The following is a 20,806-nucleotide window of genomic DNA, read 5'->3' as shown; positions in this document are numbered from 1 at the left end:
ATGATGTCAAATCACATTATATTTAAAGTAGCTTGGATTGGAATAATCGGGTCAACATCATACTTTCAAAATCTTAGCTAGCAGTCATCATCATGAATGAAGTTGACAATCTACTGGCAAATCTATTTCAATTCTTGTCATATGAAGAGAAATAATGAATAGAAATTATATATCAAACGTTTCGGTGCTCTTCGGCCATTGGACATAAACATTACAAAATCACAAATTCAACAATGAGTGGTTTGGAAGGAATCAGTGGCTAACTGTGAGTTCAAGACAACTGGGAACTGGGAAAATACGTTTTGAACTTGAACTCATCCAACCCGGAATTGTAAATCGGGAACTCGAGCCTCTTTCCAGAGCTATGACTTGAAGATCACTGACATCATCATGATTCAACCTTTTTTTTCTTGAAAGCACCATAAATCCAGAGAATGACAGACTTTGATGACAAAATTTTCCCACGAAGGACCACCACGCTACCTTCCTGTTCAACTGAGCACAGCACTACAAGGTGAGTCCACAAATCTTGTATGCTGCTGCATAAATTACGTAATATGCCTGGGAGATATTTATACTATAGCTAAAAAAGTTATACTAAGTGAATGTTGTGTAGTAAGCTCTTTGTAGCCCATGTGCCTCACCGTAATAATTTGGTCTATTTTCACCTCTTAATTTCACCTACTGTTCTGACCTGGTGGTGCACATGTAGGCTATAACCTGTTTTTGAGAAATGTAATCATCAAATATTGTAAGAGCTTTCATTGTCTGCTTATTTGCCCCCTTTATTTATACTATGGTTCTGATTTGGTGTACAGGGAGAACACTAAGAATGGCCCGTGTTCTGAATAATGTTGCTGTACATTTCAAAGTGCCGAACAAATAGTTATATTGACTACGTCCATCCTATTTCGCTCATTGTCTTAATCGAAATTGCGGCATTCCTCTTATCAGCTTGTCGTGCCCTCATGCCATAGTTTGTACATCTCGATTGTCAGTAGAAACCACATTTGTTTAAGCAAGTCAGCCATATCAGCTGTTTTTTTAAAAGGCAGTAAATGAGGTTGATTGAACTGTTTCACTTCCAGACAAGGCTCTGCTGATAGCCAGGTGTAGCAGTGGTAAGGGACTTTGCTGTTGGGACAGCTTTATGTAGGCCCTAACAGTTTGTGGTCACTATTTGTCACCATTATAGTGCAATTAATATATTGTTGTGTAGTGGCTTTGCTGGCATGCATCCCTCATATAATTTGTTTTGTTTTTGCCCCACCACGATTTACATGCTAAAATCGCCACTGCCTACATCTATACTTTTATGATCCTATAGGAAGGAGAACCTAGGGGAGAGCATCAAATGAGGGTTCCTTGTCTCCTTGCGTTCCTTGTCTTTTTCTCAAAACCCATTGGTTGAGAAGGTTGGAGAGGAGGGACCTCTCAACATCTCATCTAATGGGTTTTGAGAAGGAGGCAAGAAGACGCAATGAATCAAGGAAATACAACTGATATTCTTCCAAGAATTTGATTTGGGATTTTTTATTTTATTTTTTATTTAACCTTTATTTAACCAGGTAGGCAAATTGAGAACACGTTCTCATTTACAATTGCGACCTGGCCAAGATAAAGCAAAGCAGTTCGACACATACAACAACACATAGTTACACATGGAGTAAAACAAACATATAGTCAATAATACAGTGAAAAAAAATAAGTCTATATACAATGTGAGCAAGTGAGGTGAGATAAGGGAGGTGAATATATGTATAAATAAATAAAAATATAAAAAGGCCATGGAGGCGAAGTGAATACAACACAGCAAGTAAAGTAAAAACTAAAAACACTGGAATGGTTGGTTTGCAGTGGGAGAAAGCGCAAAGTAGAGACAGAAATAATGGGGTGCAAAGGAGCAAAAACAAATAAATAAATAAATACATTAGGTAAAGGGGTAGTTGTTTGGGCTAAATTATAGATGGGCTATGTACAGGTGCAGTAATCTATGAGTTGCTCTGACAGCTGGTGCTTAAAGCTAGTGAGGGAGATAAGTGTTTCCAGTTTCAGAGATTTTTGTAGTTCGTTCCAGTCATTGGCAGCAGAGAACTGGAAGGAGAGGCGTCCAAAGGAAGAATTGGTTTTGGGGGTGACTAGAGAGATATACCTGCTGGAGCGCGTGCTACAGGTAGGTGCTGCTATGGTGACCAGCGAGCTGAGATAAGGGGGGACTTTACCTAGCAGGGTCTTGTAGATGACCTGGAACCAGTGGGTTTGGCGACGAGTATGAAGCGAGGGCCAGCCAACGAGAGTGTACAGGTCGCAGTGGTGGGTAGTATATGGGGCTTTGGTGACAAAACGGATGGCTCTGTGATAGACTGCATCCAATTTATTGAGTAGGGTTTTGGAGGCTATTTTGTAAATGACATCACCGAAGTCGAGGATTGGTAGGATGGTCAGTTTTACAAGGGTATGTTTGGCAGCATGAGTAAAGGATGCTTTGTTGCGGAATAGGAAGCCAATTCTAGATTTGACTTTGAATTGGAGATGTTTGATGTGAGTCTGGAAGGAGAGTTTACAGTCTAACCAGACACCTAGGTATTTGTAGTTGTCCACATATTCTAAGTCAGAGCCGTCCAGAGTAGTGATGTTGGACAGGCGGGCAGGTGCAGGCAGCGATCGGTTGAAGAGCATGCATTTAGTTTTACTTGTATTTAAGAGCAATTGGAGGCCACGGAAGGAGAGTTGTATGGCATTGAAGCTCGCCTGGAGGGTTGTTAACACAGTGTCAAAAGAAGGGCCAGAAGTATACAGAATAGTGTCGTCTGCGTAGAGGTGGATCAGAGAATCACCAGCAGCAAGAGCGACATCATTGATGTATACAGAGAAGAGAGTCGGTCCAAGAATTGAACCCTGTGGCACCCCCATAGAGAATGCCAGAGGCCCGGACAACAGACCCTCCGATTTGACACACTGAACTCGATCAGAGAAGTAGTTGGTGAACCAGGCGAGGCAATCATTAGAGAAACCAAGGCTGTCGAGTCTGCCGATGAGGATGTGGTGATTGACAGAGTCAAAAGCCTTGGCCAGGTCAATGAATACGGCTGCACAGTATTGTTTCCTATCGATGGCGGTTAAGATATCGTTTATGACCTTGAGCGTGGCTGAGGTGCACCCATGACCAGCTCTGAAACCAGATTGCATAGCGGAGAAGGTATGGTGGGATTCGAAATGGTCGGTAATCTGTTTGTTGACTTGGCTTTCGAAGACCTTAGAAAGGCAGGGTAGGATAGATATAGGTCTGTAGCTGTTAGGGTCAAGAGTGTCCCCCCCTTTGAAGAGGGGGATAACCGCAGCTGCTTTCCAATCTTTGGGAATCTCAGACGACACGAACGAGAGGTTGAAGAGGCTAGTAATAGGGGTGGCCACAATTTCAGCAGATAGTTTTAGAAAGAAAGGGTCCAGATTATCTAGCCCGGCTGATTTGTAAGGGTCCAGATTTTGCAGCTCTTTTAGAACATCAGCTGACTGTATTTGGGAGAAAGAGAAATGGGGAAGGCTTGGGCGAGTAGCAGAGGGGAGGGCAGTGCTGTTGTCCGGGGTAGGGGTAGCCAGGTGGATTCAGAGGATAGACAATATTTCTTTGCTTTGTAATAACCTGTTCTTTGTCAATAGCAGAATCTCAATTGCATTTCCTTGATTCCTTGTGTCCTCTCTCCTCGCCAAATCCTCAAAACCTATCGGAGGATGCAAGGAATCAAGGAGAGAGGATGCAAGGAATCAAGGAAATGCTATTGAGATTCTCCCAGTGAACATTAGCTATGTTCATATTGCACAGATTCAATAGGAGAAGCATGTCACCATGATCTTTTATTCTGCACATATAGGCCAACCACTGCCAAGTTGATTTTGTGGCTTATACTGTATATGGGGCAATGTAACAATGCAGGTCAGGGTTGGAGTCAATTCCATTTCGATTCAGTCAATTCAGGAAGTAAACTGAAAGTCCAAATCCAATTTAAAAAAATTCTCAGGTGGCAATGAGGAAAACGTACTTTCTTTATTGACTGAATTTAAAAGGAATTGACCACAAACCAGTTGGAGTTGCTACAGTAAACTGTACTCTTTTTAAGTGTGAACCTTTGCACGGTGTGTTTTTTAAATGTGAATTTTTGCACTCGACGCTTGTTAAAGAAACACTGTTTACATAATTGATATGTTCTTATAGTTACTGAAACAATACATTGATGTTATTCATGCATAGAAGCATGTCTTTGAAGTCATGACATATTTTTAAAAGGAATATTGTTTCCTAAAACAGTTTTATTTAAGACCATGTTGTGCCTTCTCTCCATTATGCATATGTTTATGTCATTTTTGATGAAATTACTGTATATTGAGTTGCCACAACTTAATTGTTTAAAGTGTGTTGAGTTGTTGCAACGTAATAGATTTAGTGCATTTGGTTTCCTAAAATCATTTGAGTAGCACATTTATGTCTTTAAGTCAGCTTAACTCATTTGTCTGTAAGTCAACTTCACTCAAAAGGGTTGTGTTCCAGTAATATTGTACTGTATATTTAAGTAGAACTCACAAGATAATTTAAGTATGCTTCACTCTATTATTCAAGTAAAGTCAACATTATTTGAGTTAACTTCACTCAATAGCATTGTTACATTTATGTTGTTTAAAAAAGTGTGGTTAACAAGAACACTTGTTGTGCTTAAACACTGACAGTACAGCATACTCAAATTATTCATTTTTCAAACTCAAATGATTCAATGCATTCGGTTTCCTCAATTTGAGCAAACTTATCAGGTTTTACAGTGCATAATAGGTTACAGGGACTCACTCTGTGTGCAACACTAGTGTTTAACATGATTTTTGAATGACCAACTCATATCTGTACCACACACATACATGTATCTGAAAGGTCCCTCAGTCGAGCAGTGAATTTCAAACACAGATTCAATGACAAAGACCAGGGATGTTTTCCAATGCCTTGCAAAGAAGGGCACCTATTGGTTGATTGGTAAAGTTATTTAATACACTTTGAATTGTGTATCAATACATCCAGTCACTTCAAAGATACAGGCATCCTTCCTAACTCAGTTGCTGGAGAGGAAGGAAACCGCTCTGAGATTTCACAATGAGGACAATGGTGACTTTAAAACAGTTACAGGCTTTAATGTCAGTGATAGGAGAAAACTGAGGATGGATCAACAACATTATTGAGCATGGTTACATGCACACAATATCGCAATTATTGTGAATAGTCAGGTTAATAGTTTGTTTAAAACATTTACATGCTTTACAAGAAGAACAATTTCCCTAATAATCCTGTTTACATCTGAAATCAGGCTGATGGGACTTTTGATGAATGCAGAAAATCGTCAATCAAAATAAATATTGTACCACGGTGACCATGTTTTTTATTTTTTATTCTGAGTTCAGACATAAAGTTTGTACATGAACTCAATTTCTAAGATGCAGAACTTTCAGTTTTTCCAAACTCACTTCACTCACGCTGGCTGGCGCTACCCAGTGCTGGCACATGCACAGATCAAAGGGGGGGGGGTGAATAGTTATGCACACTCAAGTTTTCTGTTTTTTGTCTTATTTCTAGTTTCACAATAAAATATATTTTGCATCTTCAAAGTGGTAGGCATGTTGTGTAAATCAAATGATACAACCCCCCCCCAAAATGTATTTTATTTCCAGGTTGTAAGGCAACAAAGTGACCCTTAGTTGGAACTATATTAAAAAAAATGTATCGCGTGGCATCTAAAAATGTATCTTGGACTATTTGCTCAACATCAATAAATTCCTATCTCAATTCTTAGCCTGGTAATCTGGCCATAGGTATTTATATTGTGGACAAACTGCATATCCCATAGATCACTGACTAAATTCAATACAGTATATTTAGCCTTGGTAGTCTTTATAAGATGCGAATTTGCTCAGTCACCTGCACACAGTACTTTTGGCTCATCTATGTATCATGTCAACCCATGTGGAATAATATTGTCATTATCAATGTTGAAATAGTAAATATCCATTCCTTACACAATATCCATAACAATCATTTATTATAGAAGTTATATTCATACAATACCATTATATTTTTGCTGTGGAAATCATGTGGGGGAAAATAATGGCTATATTTGAGAGTTGGCTGTAATGAAAATGCACCAGATAACATATTTAATTGACGTTGGTAAAAGTGACTTATTCTATTGTAATTTGGTCTGTATTAGACGGGTATAAATATTATAGACATTTACTCAGACAAAAAGACCAGTCAGTAATCAATGGCTGAGCCCCACACAGAAACGTCAGAAATGGCAGATAGGATGTCTGGGAAGTCTACAAAATGACCTGCTTCAAATTGTGGTGCACTGTAGTTACCAACACCATGTAAATACATTATTTTCATAACACAGTATTTCAGCGATTCTGACCATTCATTTTCTTAAAAAACCTGTCTATTGCTCCCTCAGAATCCCTGTCCAGTTATTCTGCTAATACTGCTGTCCAAAACCCTTGAGTAGAGATCACAGGTATCACACTGATACCACTTGGCTCTCTACTACTAGTATATATTCCAATTTGGCTTATGTGTAGCATGCTCACCTGAGTCTACTTCAGCCTCTTTAGTACTGGAGCCTCATGCTGACTCCAATCCTTCCTTCTTCAGCCCAGCCTGCCCATACTCCATAATCCCTTTTACGCAAAAAAGTCTGAGCGTTAACCTTAAGCAGAAACAATGGTATTCACAATATGTATTCAAGTTTACAGGCTCCTGCTGTGGTCCAAAAATAGAGTTGAGGGGATCATCCTCCTTGACAATTACGAAATATTGGTGGTTTGCCATCTTCGAATATATTACCATGCATTTCCAATCTACACTGAATGTACAAAACATTAGGAACATCTTCCTAATACTGAGTTGCACCCCCTTTTGCCCCCAGAACAGCCTCAATTTGTCGGGGCATGGACTCTACAAGGTGTCGAAAGCGTTCCAAAGTAATGCTGGCCCATGTTGACACCAATGCTTCTCACAGTTGTGTCAAGTGGCTGGATGTCCGTTGGGTGGTGGACCATTCTTGATACACATGGAACATTTTTGAGCATGAAAAACCCATCAGCGTTGCAGTTCTTGACACACTCAAGCCGGTGCACCTGGCACCTACTACCTCTAAGCTACCTGACCGCCCCTGTTGAGTTGTAGGAAGTTATTTGACATCCACGCCTTGATGTCATCCAGGGTGTTTATGGAATCTGTGTGTCGTCAATATAGCAGTGGAATTGGATGCTATGTTTCCTGATTAGAAGACCAATGGGGAGCAGATATGTCACACAGTGTTTTTCTCCATGTGACAGAAATGGAAATAGGTACATTCCGTTTGATTTCAATAACTTTTTGACCGCACCCCTTTTGATTTGAATAAAACATTTCATACATATTTCCCATGGTGGAACTGGTCAGAAAGTGACTTTTTGGACCTGAAATATTGACCCATTTTGCATACCCCACCCTACAAAGAGACATCCCAGTTTTTCTCATTGGAAAAGATAAACGGTTGAGTTTGAAATCATTGAAAAGCTTTCAAACAGTGTTGTCAAACTATTTGATAATTTCTTGATTTTTAGATTTTTTTTACCTTTAATGTCAAATTGTCTTCATGTGTAAACATAATTTTCACATTTGTTGTAGCTTAGACCCTATTTTACATCATCTGAGTGGTTTGTGTTGTGCCCGCCATCTTTTGAGAAAAAGCATACTCTTGAATGCAGGGTGGGTGTAATATCCATCATATAATTGGAATTCATAGAATGGACATATCCCTTCAGATCATAGCAATTTAGCTGGCACATCATTGTCATTTTTATCAAATTTACATTTTTACTTTCATTTTCTACCACAAAGATGGCCGCCGGTCCACCCACAGCCAAATGTCAACTTAAATGGGAATTGATATTCTATTATACAGTTCCTAGTATTCATCCCCCTTGGCGTTTTTCCTATTTTGTTGCATTACAACCTGCAAAAAAAAAAAAAGCTTGTTTAATAAAAAATATTCAACAAAAAGAATAATGGAAAAGTGGTGCGTGTATATGTATTCACCCCCTTTGCTATGAAGCCCCTAAATAAGATCTGGTGCAACCAATTACCTTCAGAAGTCACATAATTAGTTAAATAAAGTCCACCTGTGTGCAATTTAAGTGTCAAACGATCTGTCACATGATCTCAGTACATATACACCTGTTCTGAAAGGCCCTAGAATCTGCAACACCTCTAAGCAAGGGGCATCACCAAGCAAGCAGCACCATGAAGAACAAGGAGCTCTCCAAACAGGTCAGGGACAAAGTTGTGGAGAAGTACATATCAGGGTTGGGTTATAAAAATATATACGAAACTTTGAACATCCCACGGAGCAAAATTAAATCCATTATTAAAAAATGGAAAGAATATGGCACCACAACAAACCTGCCAAGAGAGGGCCACCCACCAAAACTCATTGACTAGGCAAGGAGGGCATTAATCAGAGAGGCAACAAAGAGACCAAACATAACCCTGAAGGAGTTGCAAAGCTCCACAGTGGAGATTGGAGTATCTGTCCATAAGACCACTTTAAGCCGTACACTCCACAGAGCTGGGCTTTACGGAAGATTTGCCAGAAAAAAGCTATTGCTTAAAGAAAAAAATAAGCAAACACGTTTGGTGTTTGCCAAGTGGAATGTGGAAGACTCCCCAAACATATAGAAGGTACTCTGGTCAGATGAGAGTAAAATTTAGCTTTTTGGCCATCAAGGTAAATGCTATGTCTGGCGCAAACCAAGCACCTCTCATCACCCCGAGAACACCATCTCATGAGAACACCATCCTATGAACACCATCCCCCAAGAAAACCAGGGACTGGGAAACTGGTCAGAATTGAAGGAATGATGGATGGACATTGACCCTAAGCATACTGCTAAAGCAACAGTTGAGTGGTTTAAGGGGAAACATTTAAATGTCTTGGAATGGCCTAGGCAAAGCCCAGACCTCATTCCAATTGAGAATCTGTGATATGACTTAAAGATTGCTGATGTGATGAAGACATGGATGTCTCATGGTAGGGTGGGGTATGCAAAATGTGTCAATTTTGAGCACCTTTATCTCATAAATGCTATGGTATTCAGGTCGAAAAAGTAACTTTCTGACAACTTCTATCATAGGTGAAAATGTATAGAAAGTTTCGTTCAAATCAAAAGGGATACGTTCAAAAAGTGATTGAAATCAAACGGAACGACCCAGTAAGCTAATACTTTCTGTTGTCTTGCATAGTTAATGAGGCCAAACACAACCCAGCTCCTTTGCCTAGTTCCATGGCTTATCTGGAAGTGAATATGGCAACTGATGCCCCTTTAGCAACAAGCCAATCCATGCTTGCTGGGTTGTGTGCACTTTCACTCTACCTTATTCATAACCTGAGTCGAGTCAGCCTGATAACATATCTCTAGTCGTGTTCTGATTAGAATACCAAGTGACCTAGAGTCATGTCATAATGAAGGCTATTTTCAAGGTTGAAACACCTTTGGATATGCACTAAGAATCCAATAACTTGAATATATTCATAGCAAATGACTAAATCTAAGTGCTAGATTTGATATGCCATATATACAATGATAATAAACATTCTAATTTAATGACAATTGGAACACTTCCAGCTATTTTGAAGTCAGAACATCCTCAGACACATTGTTGATGTCTCACAATACTGTATGACAGACAGCGCAGACAATACTATATGACACCTTGGGCTATTTTGACAACATGTTAAGCACAGTGTGTCTAAAGAGAATGTCTAAAGAGACTGCATTACTCACAATTGTTATATTCCAAAATGTTTCATTATATGTTTCATTATATATAATTTATGCAGAGATGCGTTACGTATTGAATAAACCCAAATATTTTTCTCAATAATCATGGCACTGGGTAGTACTTGGAAACTATATGAAATTGTGTGGTATGTTTGGTCCTCAATTACCTCCAACAGTACACATTTTTAATTGTAACCCTGGACAAGCACACTTGATTCAACTTGTCAACTAATCATCAAGCTCTCAATGAGTTGAATGAGGCATGTTTGTCAAGGGCTACTTGAGGACCAAGGTTGGGAAATACTCTCGTATGAGATGGTTCTACCTTTTCTTTGCTTGCAGAATCTTCTCTAGGCTAGCTCGCCAAAATGTTACACATACTGTAAAGTGTGGTGGAGTTGAAGAAAAGGGGCCAAGACCTTCACAATAAATATAAGAAATGTATTTATGTTGGTGCCTCGGATCAACATTAGAGAAAGCATCAGAACAACATCATCAATACAAAAAGAGGGGAGGACGGCTAATAATAATGTCTGGAACGGAGCAACTGGAATGGCATCAAACACATGGAAACCATGTGTTTGATGTATTTGATACCATCCCACTGATTCCGCTCCAGCCATTACCAACATCAATTAAGGTACCACCAACCTCCTGTCGTGCCATCCTACACCAACTGGAACAGCATCAACTCATTGACTTGTGCAACTATTTCTAATGTGTTGGTCTTGCTGAGGGGGGTTTGTCAAATAAAACCAGACACAGTCTTATCCGGGTGATTGAAAGGACAATAAATGGCATTGAGGACAAGGAGAAGGAGGACGGGACATGTGAGTACCTGAGACACGTCCTCTCATTCATGCAAGAAATCAGAGGAGTAGAGAAACAAAACAGATAGTCCCTGATCACAGCCGCATTGCTGACCTCGAGACACATTCTGTCCTATAACAGAGTCCAGGAAGAAAAGCACAGAGCATTGAAGGAAGAGATCAGATGCCTCCGCGAGACGGCCACACCCCCCAGGCATGGAACAGAGGTACAGACCACACCACATCCTACCCCAGCACCTCAGGTCACAGCACGTCACACTCTGAGTTCAGAATCAAGGACAGATCGGAGAAGGGGGACAGTGAGACAGGCTGACATACACCAATCTCCTCCATCAGATTGAGGCCAGGCTCCGGAAGGGACACTCCGAGACTGAGGTAATTGAGGCCGTGATTAGAGCAGTGAGCCCTGGACTTCAGCTCGGTGACATGCTGGAAATAAAAAGTGGGTTGACGCTGTCTATACTAAAAACCATCCTAAAGGGGCATTATAAAGAAGACCGCTCATCTGACCTATATCACAAACTAATGAATGTGTCACAGGAACCCTGAGAGTAAGCCAAGACCTTCTTCTTCTGAGCCATTGAGCTGAAGGAAAAGCTACTGTGGAAGTCCACAGACAGGGATGATGAGGACTACAGCCACGACCTGATCCAGCGAAAGTTCGCCGTTCATCAACTGGACTGCTAAGTTATGTCAAAGTTCCAGGTGAAGCCCTATCTCCATGACATCACTGTTTCAGACGAAGAAGAGGATGAAATCTGCCACAGGGATGGTCCACGCGTTTGAGCTCCAGACTGACATTAGCAGCCAACCCCAAGGTCCCGCAGAGGGGAAGGGATACAGACCAGTGATGCCGAGGACAAGTGAGCCACCACCAAAGTCAAAGAGGTTAATCAGAGGGTCCACAAATCACATCCGAAACCCACGAGCTCATAGAAGACCTGAGGTCCGACGTCTGGGGGATGAGGTCCGACGTCTGGGGGATGAGGTCTGACGTCTGGGGGATGAGGTCTGATGTCTGGGAGATGAGGAAGGTGTTCCTGACAGCGACGGAGACTACCACTCAGCCATCACAGGGACTAAGGTACACTACTCAGCCATCACCAGGGGAGAGATACACATCTTATTCAGCACACAGGAGAAGACCTACAACACAGACAAGCCATAGACCACGGGGCTGTGTGGAGTGTCAAGAGGCACACACAAGTGATTAGGGCTACCACTGTTTCTGCTGCGGTGAGACGGGCCACATGTCAACTGGTTGCAGGAAGCCAAGGCAGATGACGGGAAATGGGAATGGGCTGCTGAAACGGGATCAACAGTAGCTCCAAGCCCGTGTCCCACCTAGAGCCAAACTATCCAACCACAAGAGAACACAGCACCAGCACAAAAAACAGCAACTACAAGAGCAACCAGGTAGACTAAACACACCACTCACCACTAAAGCCACAACAACTGCTCCCATCCCCAGTCTATATGTGAACACAAGCATTTCGCTATACTATCAATAACATCTGCTAACTACAGTGGGGCAAAAAAGTATTTAGTCAGCCACCAATTGTGGACAGGTGTCTTTTATACTGATAACAAGTTCAAACAGGTGCCATTAATACAGGTAACGAGTGGAGGACAGAGGAGCCTCTTAAAGAAGAAGTTACAGGTCTGAGAGCCAGAAATCTTGCTTGTTTGTAGGTGACCAAATACTTATTTTCCACCATAATTTGCAAATAAATTCATAAAAAATCCTACAATGTGATTTTCTGGAATTTTTTCTCTCATTTTGTCTGTCATAGTTGAAGTGTACCTATGATGAAAATTACAGGCCTCTCTCATCTTTTTAAGTGGGAGAACATGCACAATTGGTGGCTGACTAAATACTTTTTTGCCCCACTGTATGTGTATGTAACCAATATGATTTGATTTGAACTATGAGAGGCCACTGCACAACACAGCTCATCAATCTGATTGGAAGGCAATGTTTAGTCAGCTGCAAGCTTGATGACATCACAGTAGAGGGCCTGTGGGACACTGGAGCTCAAACACCTCCCACACACCACCCTCCGAGCCATTGAAGAGCTGTTGGGGCCCGGAACACTGACGGAACTGGCAGCCAATCAGACTGAAATCCCCGTCACTGGCTGGATTGAGGTACAGTTCAAACTGAGCAGAGAGTCATTCAAAGACATCACAGCTCCCATCCTCGTGTCAGACAACCCAGGTGTGGCAGAGAACCCCATCATCGGATTTAACATTATTGAGGTGGTGAAGGCACGCAGCACCGGTCACAACCCAGACACCATCCAAACAGTGAGTTCTGCATTCTCTCTTACAGCCAGGACATCCAAGATGTTGTTGAAGCTCATCCGCACTCCTGAGGAACGTGAAGATGTGGGACTGGTGAGAACAAGCCGTAGGAAGATCTTCCTGTCTGCCAACAAAGTCATTACCATCTGTGTAACTACACATGTAGGAGCCAAGTTCAAAGGTCAAGAGATATTATTCACACCCAGTGAACTATACCCTCTCCCCCATGGCTTGGAAGAGACTGGGGGGCTGGTTAAGACAGCCTATGGGAAGAAAGCATTTGTCACTATTACCATTGCAAACACCACCAACCACCCCATCGTACTCAACCAGTGCATCATCCTAGGCCACCTCCAGACAGTGAAAGTTTGTATCCTGCCACCGCTGACTCCCAAGACTCCCAAGCCAGTGTTCTACAAGTGTTCTACAGTCAACCTAGCCCCAGTGAGTCCAGCACAGTAAAGAGATAGAGAACAGCAGCAAAGTGAAAAACAACGGACCAAAGTGGGATCCTCCGGTCAATGTGGACCACCTGACAGAGGAACAAAGAGAGAAAGTGAGAGAGACGTTGCATAAAGAATGTGAGGGCTTCGCATATGATGATGACAACATTGGTTGTATCCCATCTCAGAACATGCATATCACCCTGAGCGACCCTACACTAGTGCAGAAGACTTACAGTGGCAAGAAAAGTATGTGAAACCTTTGGAAATACCTGGATTTCTGCATGAATAAGGTCATCAAATTTGATCTGATCTTCATCTAAGAAACAACAATAGACAAACATAGTGTGCTTAAACTAACACACACATTATTGTGTTTTCTTGTCTTTTTTGAGTACGTCATTTAAACATTCACAGTGTAGGTTGTAAAAAGTATGTGAACCCCTCGGCTAATGACTTCTCCATAAGCTAATTGGAGTCAGGAGTCAGCTAACCTGGAGTCCAATAAATGAGACGAAAACAAGGCAGCAAAAACAGTCGCTGAGAAGATCTTCAACGACTTGACCCTGAAGTTCGTTTTCGCCAGCAAAATCCCTCACACCATGGGAAAATAATTTGAGAACCAACTGCTGACAAGGTTAAAAGAACTGAGTGGAGTACATGGATTCCACACCACCCCTTATCACCCTGAAGGGAAAGGTCAAGTTGAAAGGTTCAATAGGTCACTGCTCAGATTGTTGAGGACCCTGACGGAAGAGGAAAAGGCAGACTTGAAAACCTCACTTGTAGGTGGTGCATGCCTACAATTGCACACGCTCAGAGGCAACAGGGTACTTTCTTTTCTATCTTCTGTTCGGAAAGTCCCCAAGGCTTCCCATCGACCTGCTATCCATCCTGGAAGTAAATGGCGTAAAAGGCAGCAATGAGAACTACGTCAGAAACTGGCAGGAGATAATGAAAGAGGCAGACAACATTGCTGCAAATGAAGCCACAAATGGGGATGAAATAGGGAAAAGTCATTAGCCATGACAGGAAGATCCCTGGTCAGGATCTACAACCCGGAGACAGAGTCCTTGTGAAAAACCTGTCTGAAAGAGGAGGGCCAGACAAACTAAGGTCGAACTGGGAGGAAAAAGTCCACATAGTCCTTCAAAGAAAACACCCTGAGAGTTCGGTGTATGACGTGAAATGAGAGAATGGACAAGGAGGAAAAAGAGTGCCCCATAGAAGTCGTTTACTGCCTTGTGATCACTTTCCTTTGGAGAAAACAGAAGTGACCTGTGTACAAACAAATCAGACGGCCAAATAAATAATTCCCTACTTGTTCTCAAATTAATTTTAATTTAAAAACTGTGTTTTTCTGCGGTTATCTTGGCCAAAGGCTGTGCATCCAAGTACTAATTCTGGGGTGCCAATAATTGTGACCGACTGGATCGAATCAGTCTTATGTAGCAAAAAATATATATTTGAAATTGCATTTTTTTACATTGGATGGAAGTAGAGACTCAGAGCTACAAAATGGTGTACCATACACTACAGTTGTGGTGTATGCTTTTAAAGTTGATAAACTTGTAACCTCACTTTTGAGAAAATAGCCACTGAATGTTTTGGTAAACCTACTGGAGAGCTCTTCTTTACCCAGTCAACATCATTCACACCCTCTTAAGCCTTAGCCTGACCAATCTCTTTAAGGATTCACATGTGAGGCCATGTACTAAACAACCAAAGATTTCAAGATTAAAGCCTGGTTTACACTACTTCTATCGACAGTTGTCGCAGTGACATCGTGAACATTCTATTGTCGTCCAACATCAAACTTGTCGTTGTCGTTATGAAAAAACATAAACACAAAAACTACAGGCTGCATGACATCAGCAGCCTTGTGATCCAAAATAACATAACTAGTGTATTTTAACAACAATAAATACACCCGTTTAAAAATGAATATAGTATATGTCAATCTAGCAAACCACACAACTAAAATAAACTTTCTAAACCAATTTTTGGTTAGTTTCTAGCTTGTTAGCTAGCTAGGTAATGTTAAGTTAGCTGGCTAGTCAATTCAAATACTAACCATATCATGTGGCTGACAATGTCTTCGCTTTAGCTCAATTATCTTCATTATTACAGGAAAATAAGCTCACAAGATACATTTTTACAAGATAATGGCGTGCCAATTACAGAAAATACCTTACAGTTGTGATTGTGACAAATTAAATGCAGGGCATTCTACCCGAGAATCGTTGGTCTAACATTATATCCTAATTTGACTTTGGTGCAGGTGTTATTCACATTACCGTCTCTGGTAAACACACACTATATCAAATAAAATCAAAGTTGATTTGTCACATGCACAGGATACAGAAGGTGCAGTGAAATGGCTACTTGCAGTCTTTTGTATAGACATGTAGCTCGCTAGCTAGCTTTACAATAAACCATAATCTCAACTCACACGTTACTCCCCTGCATGCATCTGCAGGTAGCTAACCAACCAGGTGCAGTGTTAAGTAGCTAGCTAACATTAGGCCATAACTATCAATGCAAATGGCTCTGAGATATGAATAATATTACTACACAGATCATATACATAACGTTAGCTAGCGATCTAACATTAGCTAGCTAGCTAACAGTGCGCTTTAACTTGCAATGAAAATGATTTTCTGACAAAATTTGAATTGTATAATATCTGAAAACATAGCTAGCTAGACTCTCTTACCCGTATACATGGATGGATGCATCTCCCTCTGTCACGGATGCCATGGTTGCCCTTAGTTTGAAGATGTAATCCGGAGGTGGGTGTTTTATACAACAGCCTTCTCTGTGTTCTCTTTTTGACTCCCTCTGCATAAAAAGCCTGCATTTTCGCCAAATCCTTAGCTATCATACTCTAATTCCACCAGGCATTCCACTGATTTCAAAACTTGGTCCTCCAGAAAGTGGAGAACAACACTTTTGCAGATATACTACGTGATATCTTTCAAAAAAGCTACGTTAGAAAGGATTACCTACACATGCTGAACGGCTCATGTTATAGACAGAAGCGTGCTACATGGCTAAACCAGCTAGCCTTGTAATTTCAAAATTTTATTCGTATTTACAGATGGCATATACCTTTTGTTATTAAGGCACATGAATGCTCACATGTTCCAGAAAGCATTTCTGCCCAAAGAAACATTTAGATTGTATTTTTAAAGTTTACGTTCGAATGCCTATCCTGTGAAGTAGTGACATGCGCGACATACGCCTAGTTTCCTGAAACGAGTCACAATTTTGTACATGCCATTTGTCTTTATTTTTTTTAAATTAAAATTGGAAACTGAAGTTTACTAAATAAAAGTGGTTCTGCAATGTTCAATATCCAATAACAAGGTGTGGAGACAAAAAGTATTTTAAAATGTCAACTTTTTAAAAAGTATTTTAAAAAGTACAACTGTACAGGTGAAATATCTATGCCCATGATGTTGGTGTGAAAGCTCAAGGTACTGCTTGGGAATATCAATCACTACTATATAATTAGTTGGAGTTATAAGGCAGGGATGTTACCTATGTCAGCATAGGTCACATATGCTGTAACTACCATTGTACTTAATCGGTAACATACAGTAACCAAGCTGGTTAAATGTCATTATTTTTTACATATTCTAATGAGACCATGTTGGTGCTATAGCATATATTGGCCTGAACATCTTCACTTCCTTCAACGAAAGAGTTGAAAGTAACAAGATATTTAAGGATGTGAATGACAATCTGCTTTTCACAACGAATAGCTAAGGGAGTCAGTCATTGTATGTCTGAAGAGAAAATACAGGGGATGTGGCCATTTGTACTTTCAATATGCAACCCAACCAACCTCGCCTGAGCGCAGATAAAAAATTAGAAATGAAATAGGGATGGAAACTAACTCTGCCCAGGGCAAGGTAATATGATTGATCTTTTATTGTTTTTCCAGCCTACAGTGTGATATTGTGGTTTCTCCCCTGAAATGGGAAATGTGATAAATATTGATGTTCTTTACAGGAAAACCAGTCAGATTTTCACTATATGCAGGGCCTCCTCTATCAATCTCTAACATGTTTTTTTTTTGACGGCAGGGATTTATGTGTACTGTAAGGTGACCCCCAACAAAATCTATGCCTCCAAAGATGTAGGTCTGCCTAAAAGCCATTCAAGGAGCATGTTTTCACTCTTTTTGCAACAACAGCATCAGTAAAATCTAGAATTTCCACTGCTAGTCTGATGGTGCTGCTAATGTCAGTCACCATCTACGATCAGTCAGTCACAGTCAGTCAGTCACAGTCTACGATCAGTCACAGTCTACGATCAGTCACAGTCTACGATCAGTCACAGTCTACGATCAGTCACAGTCTACGATCAGTCAGTCACAGTCTACGATCAGTCAGTCACAGTCTACGATCAGTCAGTCACAGTCTACGATCAGTCAGTCACAGTCTACGGTCAGTCAGTCACAGTCTACGATCAGTCGCAGTCTACAATCAGTCGCAGTCTACGATCAGTCAGTCAGTCAGTCAAAACCGTCTGAATGGTCATGTTCAGGAAGCCCAGCTTCCTTCCCTGGCGTTAAACCCGTCTGAATGGTCATGTTCAGGAAGCCCAGCTTCCTTCCCTGGCGTTAAAACCCGTCTGAATGGACTGACCTGGTCTCTGTTTAGTCAGTGGCCTCCCTGTCCTCCAGACCCTGCAGTACTGTTGTTACTCTGACTGTGGCTCAGCTGGCACACGTTCATCAGGGCACAACGTTTTGAAAACAAAACGAGCTCTTCTTATTGGACAATGTCCTCTTAGTCCCTCCGCCTGTTTTTGAGTCTGTTTTCATTGCGTTTTATACCTAATGAACACAACCCTGGCCTGTGTGTTGGACTGTGGCTCATTGATGGATTAGTGGGGTAGTCAGGGTACATTGCCCTGGTGACAGCAGGGAAAGCCTACCTCCCACTGTTGACTCAGTCATTTCCCAGCAGCAGACCCCACTCTGTAGCTGCATCCCAATTGGCCTCCTATTCCCTAGTTAGTTCACTAGTTTTGACCAGGGCTCATAGGTCTCTGGCCCAAAAGTAGTGCCCTATATAGGGAATAGGGAGCAATTTGGGATGCAGACCATGGCCCCTGGAATGCCTCCCCGTGTCCTGTTTAAACTTCCTGACTGTGATGGTGCTGTGTGTGGGTGGTGCTGGGTGGCTTAGAGCTCACCTACCCCAGCACGACGGGCCCCGACATGATACATCGGGTTAGAGCCGGGCCGGGCCTGTTTTCTTTCATCAGTAACTAGGGTATGGGCCGGGCCTGTTTTCTTTCATCAGTAACTAGGGTACGGGCCGGGCCTGTTTTCTTTCATCGCGCCCAGGCTCTGTCGCAGCCGGCCGCAACCGGGAGATCCGTGGGGCGACGCACAATTGGCATAGCGTCGTCCGGGTTAGGGAGGGTTTGGCCGGTAGGGAGGGTTTGGCCGGTAGGGATATCCTTGTCTCAGTATGTAAAAAATGTAATAAAATGTATGCACTCTACTGTAAGTCGCTCTGGATAAGAGCGTCTGCTAAATGACTAAAATGTAAATGTAAAATGTAAAATTTGCCGTTCTATACCTTCGATCTCATTCTCTCCAGCTGAACAGAATGTATTCCCTGGCAAGAAATATTCAATTTCCCAATACCATTAACCTAAAAACTACAGTTCATTGTGAGTCATCTGCAGAATCAGTGGCTTAATAGGTCTATATTTTGAATCAGATTTTCAATAAACAACATAATTCCATTAAAAAATGCAGAATTACTACAGTATCTCTTGTGGTATGCTAACACGGACAGACAATAGCCTATAGCCTGTGGTGGCCCAAGATGCTGGCCATGCTAATCTTTTGTGAGGTCAAAGCACCTGTCAAGCATCACCGTCTGGAGAGCAGAAAAATCATAGATAGACGACAGCTGGTATATCTGCCACCTCAGCAGGAGAGTCCATAGGAAGGAGGATAACTTTGTTACAAGCCAAATGTCCAGGCAATAAATATCACTACCACACCTTGAGAGAGAAACCAAACACGCAAACACATGCACGCGTCGAAGTGTGCTTGTGCAAACACATATGCACACGTACGCATAAACACAATGCATATTTTTACAGCAACCACTGATGCTACCTTAATAAGAAATTAATTTAACAACATTGCAAAACAGCTACCTGATACTTATCGCACAACTAATGCTGCCCTTGACAGGCAGAGCATGTAAAGTTGTCTCGGAGGGACTGTGGCTGAAAATAACACAAGATCGATATCAGATAGCAACTCTCGGGGTAGCATTTCTTTACCCAGCCCTAACAGAATGAATCACACCACTGTTGCAACACAGATTTTCCCTAGTCCTCTCCCCCTCTTTAGCCCTACCTCTTTTTCTCCTTCTCCATCTTCCTCTCTCTCCCTGTCCTAAATAGAGATATTGTTCCGGTACATGTATCTGCCCTGCATCCCATGATATGCTCTGCTTGCATCTGTCAATATGTTATGAAAAGTAAGCTCTTACCAGAACTGTGAAGAGAATTCCAAAATTGCCTGGTTCATTCCACAGGGCCACTTATTAAATCCAAGATGCCGGGGAAAGGATTGAGGATGCCATCGAAGGAAATGCCGACGGGAAAAAATCTGATTCTTAAAAACGTGGGAAATATGCAGAAGGAGATGGCTGAGAGAAGCAGAGGAAAAGGTTTCAGATATCCAAATCTGGAGCACTTTATAAAGGTGCCTCCGTTGTATACACAGGCACATGCAATTCACACAACAACCCACACGAACACACACACTCACATACACAGGGTGTACCTACAGTCGCATTCAGAGAGGCTGGAAGATAGAGGGTGAGAGAGGAAGATAGAGGGAGAGCGAAAGAGATGGAGCGGGAGATGGAGAGGGAGGGGGGGCTGGAACAGAGCAAGGTAGAAAGAGGAGCTGCAGTGTGGGGAGAGATGGAGAGGAGAGGACCGAAGGGAGGGAGGGAGAGAAATATGAGGGTGCAACTAATGAAATTCTTTAGCCATATTTCCATCTAAAACACAGATGCGGCTATGAGTCAGTGAAATGCAGGGAAGACAAAGAGACTCAGGCTACAGAAACCATTTAGACATTTAGATCCCCCTTGCATCTAACAAATGAGTGATTCCCCTCAAATTGGATAAGCAACAATATGTGAACAAACATATAAACGTAACATGCAACGATTTGACTGAGTTACAGTTCATATAAAGAAATCAGTAAATTAAAATAAATAAATTATGCCCTAATCTATGGTTTTCACATGACTGGGAAAATGTGGAGGGTTTTTAGAAGATGGAATAGTGGGGACCAATTGGTGGTTTACTTAGTAGGAA

At 41.6% G+C, this 20,806-nt stretch overlaps 1 protein-coding gene across 1 annotated transcript in view; it reads right to left on the bottom strand.

Annotated features, from left to right (window-relative positions):
• lingo1a (leucine rich repeat and Ig domain containing 1a) overlaps window positions 1–20,310 on the bottom strand; it is a 255,057-nt gene extending 234,747 nt beyond the window's left edge. Inside the window, exon 1 of the mRNA XM_071326805.1 lies at window positions 19,966–20,310. The gene's annotated coding sequence lies outside the window, so the exon portion shown is untranslated. The remainder of the gene's footprint in view (window positions 1–19,965) is intronic.
• Between the last annotated feature and the right edge of the window lie 496 nt (window positions 20,311–20,806).

The sequence above is a fragment of the Salvelinus alpinus genome, chromosome 9 (genome assembly GCF_045679555.1).
Source record: "Salvelinus alpinus chromosome 9, SLU_Salpinus.1, whole genome shotgun sequence".
NCBI lineage: Eukaryota > Metazoa > Chordata > Actinopteri > Salmoniformes > Salmonidae > Salvelinus > Salvelinus alpinus.
Note: the sequence above shows the minus strand (reverse complement) of the source record. Positions and strands in the feature narration are given on the sequence as shown.